The 10,862-nt window shown below is 43.1% G+C and overlaps 1 protein-coding gene across 2 annotated transcripts in view; it reads right to left on the bottom strand.

Moving 5' to 3' along the window:
• Positions 1–2,981: 2,981 nt before the first annotated feature.
• The window catches only part of CLYBL (citramalyl-CoA lyase), a 276,123-nt gene continuing 268,242 nt past the window's right edge, over positions 2,982–10,862 (bottom strand). The window contains exon 13 of one of the 2 annotated variants that reach the window (XR_012327754.1): positions 2,982–10,330. The gene's annotated coding sequence lies outside the window, so the exon portion shown is untranslated. The remainder of the gene's footprint in view (positions 10,331–10,862) is intronic. The other variant, XR_012327753.1, reaches the window with a different exon arrangement.

Here is a 10,862-nt window from a genome sequence, read left to right as displayed (position 1 = left end):
CATGATGCTGTACCATCTCCCTGTAGCGTGTGTCCTATTCTGCCTGAGGTGTGTAAAAGCACATTTTTCTCCTTCTTATACCACTGTAAGCTGCTTGAGTGGGATGACTGTGCTCATCAGTTTTAAATGTCCTGTAGCACCTATTGCTTATACAGTGTACATACTTGATACTCACACATATTTTTGGAAACAAGCTTAATCAACTGGAAAATGGTTTGTTCTCCAAGTATTCACCGAGTACCAACTATGCAAGAAGGCCTATTAGGCCCTGGTGAGCAAGTCAGAGAAGATTCTTCCTCTTAAGAAACTTAATTTTAGTGGGGGAAACAGATGATAAACAAACAGATAAAATAAGAAAACTATCAAGTAGTACATTTAGAAAATTAAAATGGGCTCTGATAGAGAGTGACAGGAGTAGAGGTACTACTTCAGGATGGGGGATCAGAAAGATCTCTGGGAAAATAAGATCTGAGGTGGGCTATGAATGCCAAGGAGTGAGCATGCAGAGAGCAGAGGAAGGGCATTCCGGGTGAAGGGAATAGCTTGTGCAAACACCCTGAGGCAAGAAGGAGATTAGTGCCTACTTTCTTTGACAACTTGCAGGATTTCTCAACCTCAGCACTTGTCTTAGTCAGCTTGGGCTAGTATAGCAAAATAACAAATATTTATGGTGGCTTAAACAACAAATAGTTACTTCTCACAATTTGAAGGCTGAGAAGTCCAAGATCGAGGTGCTGGCAGATTTGGTATCTGTGGAAGGCCTCTTCTTGATTGTAGACTGCAGCCTTCTCCCTGTGTCTTCACATGGCAGAGAGAGTCTCCTCCTCTTCTTTATGGGAACTAATTTCATCATGGGGCCCCACCTTCATGACCTCATTTAAACCTAATTAAATCTCAAAGGCCCTACCCCCAAATATCATCACACTGGGGATTAGGGCTTCAACGTATGAATTTGGGGGCACACAAATATTCAATCCATAGCAGCACTATTGACATTTTGGGCCAGATAATTCTTTGGGGGCTTTCCTGTGTCTTGTGGGACGTTTAGGAGCATCCCGGTACCCCCCAGCCTGTACACGTTAGATGCCAGTAGTAACCTCCTTCTCTCTAAAATGTGGCAATCAAAATGTCTCCAGACATTGCCAAGTGTCCCCTGAGGCAAAATCACCCCTGGTTGAGAACCACTGAGTTAGAGGACCAGAAGGATGGCTAGAGTAGCTAGAACACAGTGACTGAGATGGAATATGGTTCGTGAGGCTGGAGAGATGCAGCCTGGACTCAGATCATGTAAGGAGTTTAGATGTTATTGGAGGTTCAGTGAAAGCCGTTGGAGGGGTTTAAGCTGGAGCATGGAATGATGTAATTTATTTTGGGGGGAAGAGGGGGAGGCAAGAAGGAAGCCGAAGATCCTGGGATCAAGCTATCGCAGTGGTCCAGGTGATGGGGGAATGGAGATGGAGAAAAGTGGACAGATTCGGGGTATGTTTCAGATGAACAGTTGACAGCACTTGCTAAAGCAACAGTGAGAGGTGAGGGAGAGAAGGATCAAGGAAATGACTAATGATTTGAGTCCAGTGACAGGGTGGGTAATGGTGCCATTTGAAAGGCCTTAGCTGGGCCTTGGGACAGAAGGTTTGGGACAGAAAGTCATTCATGTGGAGGTGCCTGCTAGGCAGGAGGGTGTAAAAATCTGGAGACCCAGGGAGGGGTTGGAGATGTGGGTATGGGAATTTGGGGCATGTTGGCATAAATAGGTATTTAAACCACATGACTGAATGAGATCACCTAGGGGTACTGTATGAGTGGACAAGAGAAGGACGGCCAGAACAGAGTCCTGGAGACATTTTAGCAGGCAGAGGAGGAACCAGAGAAAGATCCAGATGGAACTCTCTGTGAGGTAGGAAAGGACAGTGCCATGGAAGTCAGGAGTGTATCAAGAAGGCTGAGTGGTCGTTTGGATGACATAGAGCTCATCTGTGTCTTCTCTATGGACAGTCCCTGTGGATAGGGAAGGATGGATGGCTGATTGGGTGGGTGAGGTGAGGAGAGAGAGACCTAGAAACTTTCAAGGGGATGGCTGTGAAGGGAGCAGAGTATAGGCAGTAGCAGGTGAGGGACCAGGGTCACAGGCATTTTCTCAAGATAAGAGATGGCTGGACATGTTTGTGTGCTGGTACCAGTGGTCTGCGGGGGGGAGGGGGGGGCGTTGGTTAGGGGGAGATAGAGAAAGGCTGAAAAAGGCTGACAGCTTGGGAGCAAGAGAGAATCTTGCAGGAAGAAAGTCCTTGAGTGGGATCCGAGCCCAAGTAAAATGAAAAAAATTTTACTGTGGTAAAATAGTTATGATATTTGTCATTTTAGCTATTTTAAGTGTACACTTCAGTGATATTAATTATATTCACAACATTGTACAGCTAGATTGTACTATTTCCAAACGTTTTCGTCACCCCAAACCCAAACTCTAACCATTAAGCAATAATTCCCTAGTCCTTTCACCCCAGAGAGGAGTTTTTGATAAGAGCAGGACATTTCGTCCCCAATAACAGGAGAGAAGGTGCAGAATGTGGCTAGTGGTAGGGGTGCTGATGGGAAGATAAGAGGTTTCTATCAGATGGCTTGCATTTTCTCATTGAAGCTTGAGGGTGAGGAAAGGCATAAGAGTGTAGGAGGAGACAGAAGCAAGTGTGAAACAGTCATTTGGAGAGTGGGCAAGTGAAAAAGCCAGGGAAGTATTGGGTTGGCCAAAAGGTTCATTTGGCTTTTTTCCGTAAGATGACTCTAATAGTGCTTAGTTGTCCTTAATTTCTTTTGAAACAACTGTATTAGATTGTATTGTGACAGCTGTCATATCAGTGTGCATTTAAAAAAAGAACTTATCAAAATTGGTGAATTTTTGTGTAGCCATTTTAATATTGACGGTGGAAGAAAAAAAGCAACATTTTCAACATATTATGCTTTATTATTTCAACAAAGGTAAAAACGCAACTGAAATGCAAAAAAAGATTTGTGCAGTGTGCGGAGAAGGTGCTGTGACTGATTGAAGGTGTCAAAAGTGGTTTACAAAGTTTCATGCTGGAGATTTCTCGCTGGACGATGCTCCATGTTCGGGTAGACCAGTTGAAGTTGATAGCTATCAAATCGAGACATTAATTGAGAAAAATCAACGTTATACCACGCGGGAGATAGCCAACATACTCAACATATCCAAATCAAGCGTTGAAAATCATTTGCACCATCTTGGTTATGTGAATCGCTTTGATGTTTGGGTTCCACATAAATTAAGCGAAAAAAACCTTCTTGACCATATTTCCACATGTGATTCTCTACTGAAACAGAACGAAAACGTTCCGTTTTTAAAACAAATTGTAACGGGCGATGGAAAATGGATACTGTACAACAATGTGGAATGGAAGAGATCGTGGGGCAAGCGAAACGAACCACCATCAACCACACCAAAGGCCAGTCTTCATCCAAAGAAGGTGATGTTGTGTATACGGTGGGATTGGAAGGGAGGCCTCTATTATGAACTCATTCCAGAAAACCAAATGATTAATTCCAAACAAGTACTGCTCCCAATTAGACCAACTAAAAGCAGCACTGGACGAAAAGTGTACAGAATTAGTCAACAGAAAACGCATAATCTTCCATCAGGATAACCCAAGACCGCATGTTTCTTTGATGACCGGGCAAAAACTGTTACAGCTTGGCTGGGAAGTTTGGATTCATCCACCATATTTGCCAGACATTGCACCTCTGGATTTCCATTTATTTCGGTCTTTACAAAATTCTCTTAATGGAAAAAATTTCAATTCCCTGGAAGACTGTAAAAGGCACCTGGAACAGTTCTTTGCTCAAAAAGATAAAAAGTTTTGGGAAGATGGAATTGTGAAGTTGCAGAAGGTAGTGGAACAAAATAATGAATATGTTGTTCAATAAAGTTCTTGGTGAAAATGAAAAGTGTGTCTTTTACTTTTAGTTAAAACCCAAAGAAACTTTTTGGCCAACCCAATATATTAGGATTGATGGCCCGTGTCAGATGTCCTCTTTCTATTTGTGTACTTGAAATTGAAGTGACACCAGGCAACAACATTGAGTGTGTTTTTAACTCTTTATTGTGGTAAAATGTACATGACACAAAACTTACTGGTTTAACCATTTTCAAGTGCACAGTTCGGTGGCATTAAGTCCATTCAAATTGTTGTGCAGCCGTCACCACCATCCTTCTCCAGAACTTGTTCATTGTTCCAAATTGAAACTCTGCAACCATGAACTGGTAACTCCTGATGTCCCCTCCTCCCAGGCCCTGGGAACCACATGGGGAGTCTTTCTCCCCAGCAATGTTTGGGTGTAGACATGGAGGGGTGGACACAGGCTTGGTGAGGGAGAGGGGAGCAAGGGTGTTAGTGGTGCTTGTGAGGTAGGGGTTACAGTGGGGGACCGTGTAACTCAGGCTCCAGGAGCCAGTGGGATGGAGGGGGTCATGAAGAGTGACCGATGGTGTCTTTGGAGCCCCAAAGATGGTGCTATCTTCTTTCTCTTCCTTCCTCATGATGCTGCAGATGGCAGGAGTCAAACCTCATTTCAAATTTATTAACTAATATGGTTCCCTGTTGCTCTTCTCATCCTGAAGCATGTTCTACAAGAGAGCCCAAAATGGCCACTTGAGTCACCTGGCATGATCCCCTCCCCTTACATGCCACAGGTCCCTAGGATACACACACCCAATTAGGTAAGAGAAGAGGCATATGGTATTTATTTGGGGGAAAAGGTACATTTTCTATGAATAGCATAGCTATGTGAACAGACAGGCTGACAGACGATCCCACTTTATCCGATCACACAATATGGGCATCCACACCGTGTGAAAACCCCCAAAGCTTCAGGAACTTGCAAACGTCCTCCTTGTGTTCTGCATCTCAGCCCTTGCTCTTCCCTTCAAAACCGAAGTAGAGGTGGAAAGGCCCTTTCTCAAAGCCTGTGGGCTGTCTACTCAGAAATTTCCTCTGAGCTTGCCTCTTTCGTGCTCTTCATCTTTGGGGCTGGGCTATTTTCTGCATTGTCGATGAAATCGTCTCTTCTTCATAGCACGTTGATCATCCTTCTGGTGATTGTGTTTTCTGATTTTGTCCATACATTTTTTTGGGGGGGGTATAAATTCTATTCCTGAAAGAGACACTTGCACTGTGTATAAGGCTACACCTAAAGGCTACCCCTCCCACAGTACAGACATCCTGAGGAGAAGGCAGAAAGCCACAGGGGGTGGGTTTTTCCATAACAGAAAAAGCCGAGACAGGTCACATCTTATGTGGTGACACTGGGTTAACTGTTTGCTAGATAAGCTTAATCTCATGTAGAGTTATGTTTCCAGTAATACTACCATGTTGGACAGTGGAGCCTGTAGTACATACCAACTTACTAATCAGTTACAAGCTTTTCAATTAATATAACATAATTTTAATTAGATTTACTCAGTATCCAAATGATTATGATTGTCTTTGGCTGTGAGTTATAGGAACCTGAATAACCAGGGCTACACAGGTGAAGGGTTTATGTTTCTCCCATACAGGAAGGGCAGTGGTAGGCAGTGGAGGACTGGAAATGGAGATGGGTAAAGAGCAAAGGGCAAACAAAAAGGTCTGCAAAGTCAAAATGGTACAACTCCCATGGCAGAGAAGTTGGCAAGATAGAGCACAATTATATATGTTATTACCCTTCAACCCAACAATCCCATGTCTAGGAATCTACCCCAAATGGGATCAGGCATAAATAGAAAATGACTCATGCATAAGATTATTCACTGTGGCATTACTGATGATTAAAAAAACTGGAAAAAACCCAAACGTCCACCAACAAGTCACTGCTTGGATAATTCATAATATAGCCACACAGTCAAACACTATGCAGTAAAAAAGAAATGAGGAAGCACTACACATACAGCTATGGAGTGATCTCCAAGATTCAAGAATATGAAATTAAAAAAAAGAACAAGGGGAACAACATAGATATAGATATATTGATATATATCCTATTATGTAAAAAATAAGGAAAGAAATACACAGACATTTGCTTATATTTGCAAGGGAAACAAACAAACACATCTACATCTAAAGGGGGAGGAAGGAACAGGTATGGGAGACAAAGATGAAGGTGAGACCACTGTGAATGTACCTTATTTCATACTCTTGACTTTCAAATCATGTAAACAGGTCTTCATATCCCAAAACTAAAATAAAAAACCATTTAAGAAAAGAAGCCTCACCTGGACATTTTCTCTTTCATTTCCTTGACTAGAATTGGGTCACATGGCCAAACCCAGCCGCCAGGGCATGTGGGAAGTGAATATTTTACTAGGCAGGTGACCATCCAAACCCAATCAGGATTTGGTAAGAGAGGAAGAAGGGGAGGGGACTAGACCTTGGGCAGCAACCATGCAGGGTTGGCCCTAGCTACTTCATGTGCCAGAGGATATTGCCCAGACTGGAAACATCTGTGACTGTGACTGCTTCAGGTCTGAGGAGGGCCAGCACTGACTGGACCTCCACCACGTGCAGCTGTACTGGTGGCTCCACATGGACGTTCTTGCCTCATTTCTTACTTTCAAGCCAGGTAGGGTGAGAATGTTCAGGTTTTGTTATTTTACATATAGCTGTCCAGCTTTCCCAGCACCACTTATTGAAGAGACTACTACCAAGAGACTACTACGAACAACTATATACCAATACAATGGACAACTTAGAAGAAAAGAGATACCATGTTCTTGGATTGGAGAATCAATATTGTTAAAATGACCACACTACCTAAGGCAATCTATAGATTCAGTGCAATCCCTATCAAAATACCAATGGCATTTTTCCCAGAACTAGAACAAAAAATTTTTAAATTTGTGTGGAAACACAGAAGACCCTGATTAGCCAAAGCAATCTTGGGAAAGAAGAACAGAGAGGGAGGAATCACACTCCCTGACTTCAGACTATACTACAAAACTACAGTAATTGAAACAGTTTGGTACTGGCACAAAAACAGACACATAGATCAATGGAACAGGATAGAAAGCCCAGAAATAAACCCACACACTTATGGTCAATTAATCTATGACAAAGGAGGCAAGAATATACAATGGAGAAAAGGCAGTCTCTTCAGTAAGTGGTGCTGGGAAAACTGGACAGCTACATGTAAAAGAATGAAATTAGAACATTCTCTAACATAATTTACAAAAATAAACTCAAAATGGATTAAAGACCTAAACGTAAGACCAGCTACTATAAAACCCCTAGAGTAAAATATAGGCAGAACACTCTCTGACATAAATCGCAGTGATATTTTTTTGGATCCATCTCCTAAAGTAAAGGAAATAAAAGCAAAAGTAAATAAATGGGACCTAATTAAATTTAAAAGGTTTTGCACAACAAAGGAAACCACTGACAAAATGAAAAGACAACCTACTGAATGGGAGAAAATATTTGCAAATGATATGACCAATAAGAGATTAATATCCAACATATGTAAACAGCTCATACAACTCAACATTGAAAAATCAAACAACCCAATTTAAAAATGGGCAGAAGAACTGAATAGACATTTATCCAAAGAGGAAAGGTAGATGGCCAACAGGCACACGAAAAGATGCTCAACATCACTAATCATCATGGAAATGCAAATCAAAACCACAATGAGGGGGCTTCCCTGGTGGCGCAGTGGTTGAGAGTCCGCCTGCCGATGCAGGGGACACGGGTTCGTATCCCGGTCCGGGAAGATCCCCGCGGAGCGGCTGGGCCCGTGAGCCATGGCCGCTGAGCCTGTGCGTCCAGAGCCTGTGCTCCGCAACAGGAGAGGCCACAACAGTGAGAGGTCCGCGTACCGCAAAAAAAAAAAAAAAGAAACCATAATGAGGTATCACCTCACACATGTCAGAACAGCTATCATCAAAAACAACACAAATAACGAATGTTGGTGAGGATGTGGAGAAATGGGAACCCTCGTACACTGTTGGTGGGAATGTAAATTGGTACAGACACTGTGGAAAACAGTATGGAGGTTTCTCAAAAAACTAAAAATAGGACTGTCACATGACCCAGCAACCCAGCAATTCCACTCCTGGGTATATATCAAATAAACCCCTAAAACACTAATTTGAAAAGATATATACACCGCAATATTCATAGTAGCATTATTTACAATTGCCAAGATATGGAAGCAACCTAAGTGTCCATCAACAGAAAACTGGATAAACAAAATGAGATGTATCCATACAATGGGCTATTATTCAGCCTTAAAAAGGAAGGAAATTCTGACATATGTTACAACATGGATAAACCTTGAAGACATTATGCTCGGTGAAATAAGCCAGACACAAAAGGACAAATATTGTGGATTCCACTGAAATGAAGTACCTAGGGTAGTCAAATTCATAGGGACAGGAAGTAGAAGAGAGGTTATCAGGGCTGGGGGGAGAGTGGGATGGGGAGTTAGTGTTTAATGGGCACAGAGTTTCAGTTTGGGATGATGAAAAGGTTCTGGAAATGGATGGTGGTGATGGCACAGAAGACTGTGAATGTACTTAATGCCACTGAAACAGACTCTTAAAAATGGTTAAAATGGTAAAATTTATAATGTGTATATTTTACCACAATTTAAAAAAATGTATTGTTGTGAGCAGGATAATGTCTATAACAGGATGAAAAATAATTTGTCCTCCAGGGACAATTGGCAATGCTTGAAAACATTTTTTCACCTAAAATAAAAAAAATTTAATAGACTTTATTTTTCAGAGAAGTTTTAGGCTCACAGCACAGTTGAGGGGAAAGTACTGAGGGTTCTCCTATTACCCTCTGCCCGCCCCCACTATCAACAGCCTACACGGGACTGGCTGGCGTATTTGTTATAACTAACGAACCAACACTGGCACATCATTATCACCCCAAGTCCCCAGGGCAGGAGACTTACTTTAGGGCTCACTCTTGGTGTTGTACATTCTATGGATTTTGACAATTGTATAATGACACGTATCCACCATTATGGTATCATTCAGGATAGTTTCACTGCTCTAGAAATCCTCTGTGCTCTACCTTTTCGTCCCTCTCTCCTCCCCTAAACCTTTTCACTGACTTCTGGTGATATTTTTGGTTGTCACGACTAGGGGTGGAGGTGCTGCCGGTATCTTGTGTGTAGAGGCCAGGGATGCTGCTAAACATCCTACCAGGCATGGAACAGCCTCATGACAAAGAATTATCTGGTTCAAAATGGCAACAGTACCAAGGTTGAGAAATCCTAATACAGAAGCTAAGCAAGAATCTCTTTAATCCATGACTATGTGGGGTACATAGTAGATACTCAGTAAATACTAAATAAATAAATGAAGTGTTTGAACAACCCAGAGAGAGCTACTCCTGAGTATACATAACATCCAGAAGAACAAAGGGAAACATCACCTGTTAAATTCAGGTCCTGTGGTTGTTAGTTTGGTGCAGGGGGCTGGCAAGGAGAGGGCATTTTGACAAGGAGAACATGCTGTTTTCTTTCACGGCCACACCTGGAGATTCCATGTGCTGTGTGTGATAGAGTTTGTGCAGATACGCTTGGTAGTCTGTCGGCATTAGGTATGAGTCCTATGACTATTGGGAAACAGCTGGGTCTGTACTGTTTTCTCTGTAAGACAGAGGAATCCTGTGTACGTATTTATCACAGAAGCAGCACTTTTCTCCTTTGTTTATGAAGCATCCAAGAGATTCAGAAATGAAGAAAGGCAAGGGGTGGCAAGTTTCTAAACACCACTTAAAAGTGCATTTTTTTGGTCCCCGGAGAGTTTTTAATACAGTATATTGAAGAACTGTCAGGGAGATAACAGAAGCGAGAGACTTTTGATATTTAGTTTGAAACAAAGCATACAGACATGAGATTCAAATCTAACCAAGGGAGGGATTTCAAACGAGAAACTGGGCCGCATTTCCTGGTTTTCACTCTCATATATCAAGCGAAGCCTATCCTAAGTAACTGCTGGCAGCCTGGCACCTCCTGTACCAGGGGACCGGGTACTTTAAGGCCACAAGTCCTTCCTTCGGAGGCCCCGTTACCTCTGTTGCGTTTAGTGCCATCCTCAGGGGACATGAGCCTCACTTGGACACGGTCAAGGGTATTTCCTGGATTCCGAAGTTGGTCTGCGTGCTGCATCCCACACTTGCCTTGACGATACGGAGTCCCTCTCAGCCTCGTCTTCTGAACGTGTGATGTAGATGTGGCTGCAGGACAGGAGCAGGGCGGGTTGCTCAAGTCCATGCCAAGAAGAGGAAGATTCCATCTGAGCGCTGGGAGCTCACAGCTCAGCAAGGGAGACCTGTATGCAGATGAACTGTGTGAACCACATGAAAACATGCTGATCTTTCTACTAGAGTATTTTCAAAGTGCTCTGGGAATACTGACGGTGGGGCAACCTGCCTGGGCATCAGAGGATGCTTCAGAGAGGAGGGGACTTCTTTTAGTCTGGGTCTTAAAGGTTGAATAAGAATGGAAACAGGGGAGAGCAGGGGAACATTCCAGGAAGAAGGAGCACAGATGAAAATCCAAGGGGTTGTAAATGGGACCGTTGTGTTTGAGGGTAAGATGGTCCCTGGGATGGGGGTTGGGGAGCTAGTGGCAGATAATGAAGCAGGGGAGTAAGCTGGAGCTTGACTGTGGAAGACGGTCATTAAAATGCAAAGCTAACGGTCAGGGATGCACAGTTGCACAACTCCAGGGGGTGCTATTCACACTACGGCCTGAGTGAATGGTGCCCTGGAGTTGGGGCACACAGAGCGCGTGTGGCTGTACCCATCGGCTCAGCGAATTGTTGCTGAGTGATTACTTCTAGATGGTACGCTGACAGCTCT

The sequence above is a fragment of the Tursiops truncatus genome, chromosome 18, assembly GCF_011762595.2.
Source record: "Tursiops truncatus isolate mTurTru1 chromosome 18, mTurTru1.mat.Y, whole genome shotgun sequence".
In the NCBI taxonomy this organism is placed as follows: domain Eukaryota; kingdom Metazoa; phylum Chordata; class Mammalia; order Artiodactyla; family Delphinidae; genus Tursiops; species Tursiops truncatus.
This window is presented reverse-complemented; position numbering and strand designations above follow the sequence as displayed.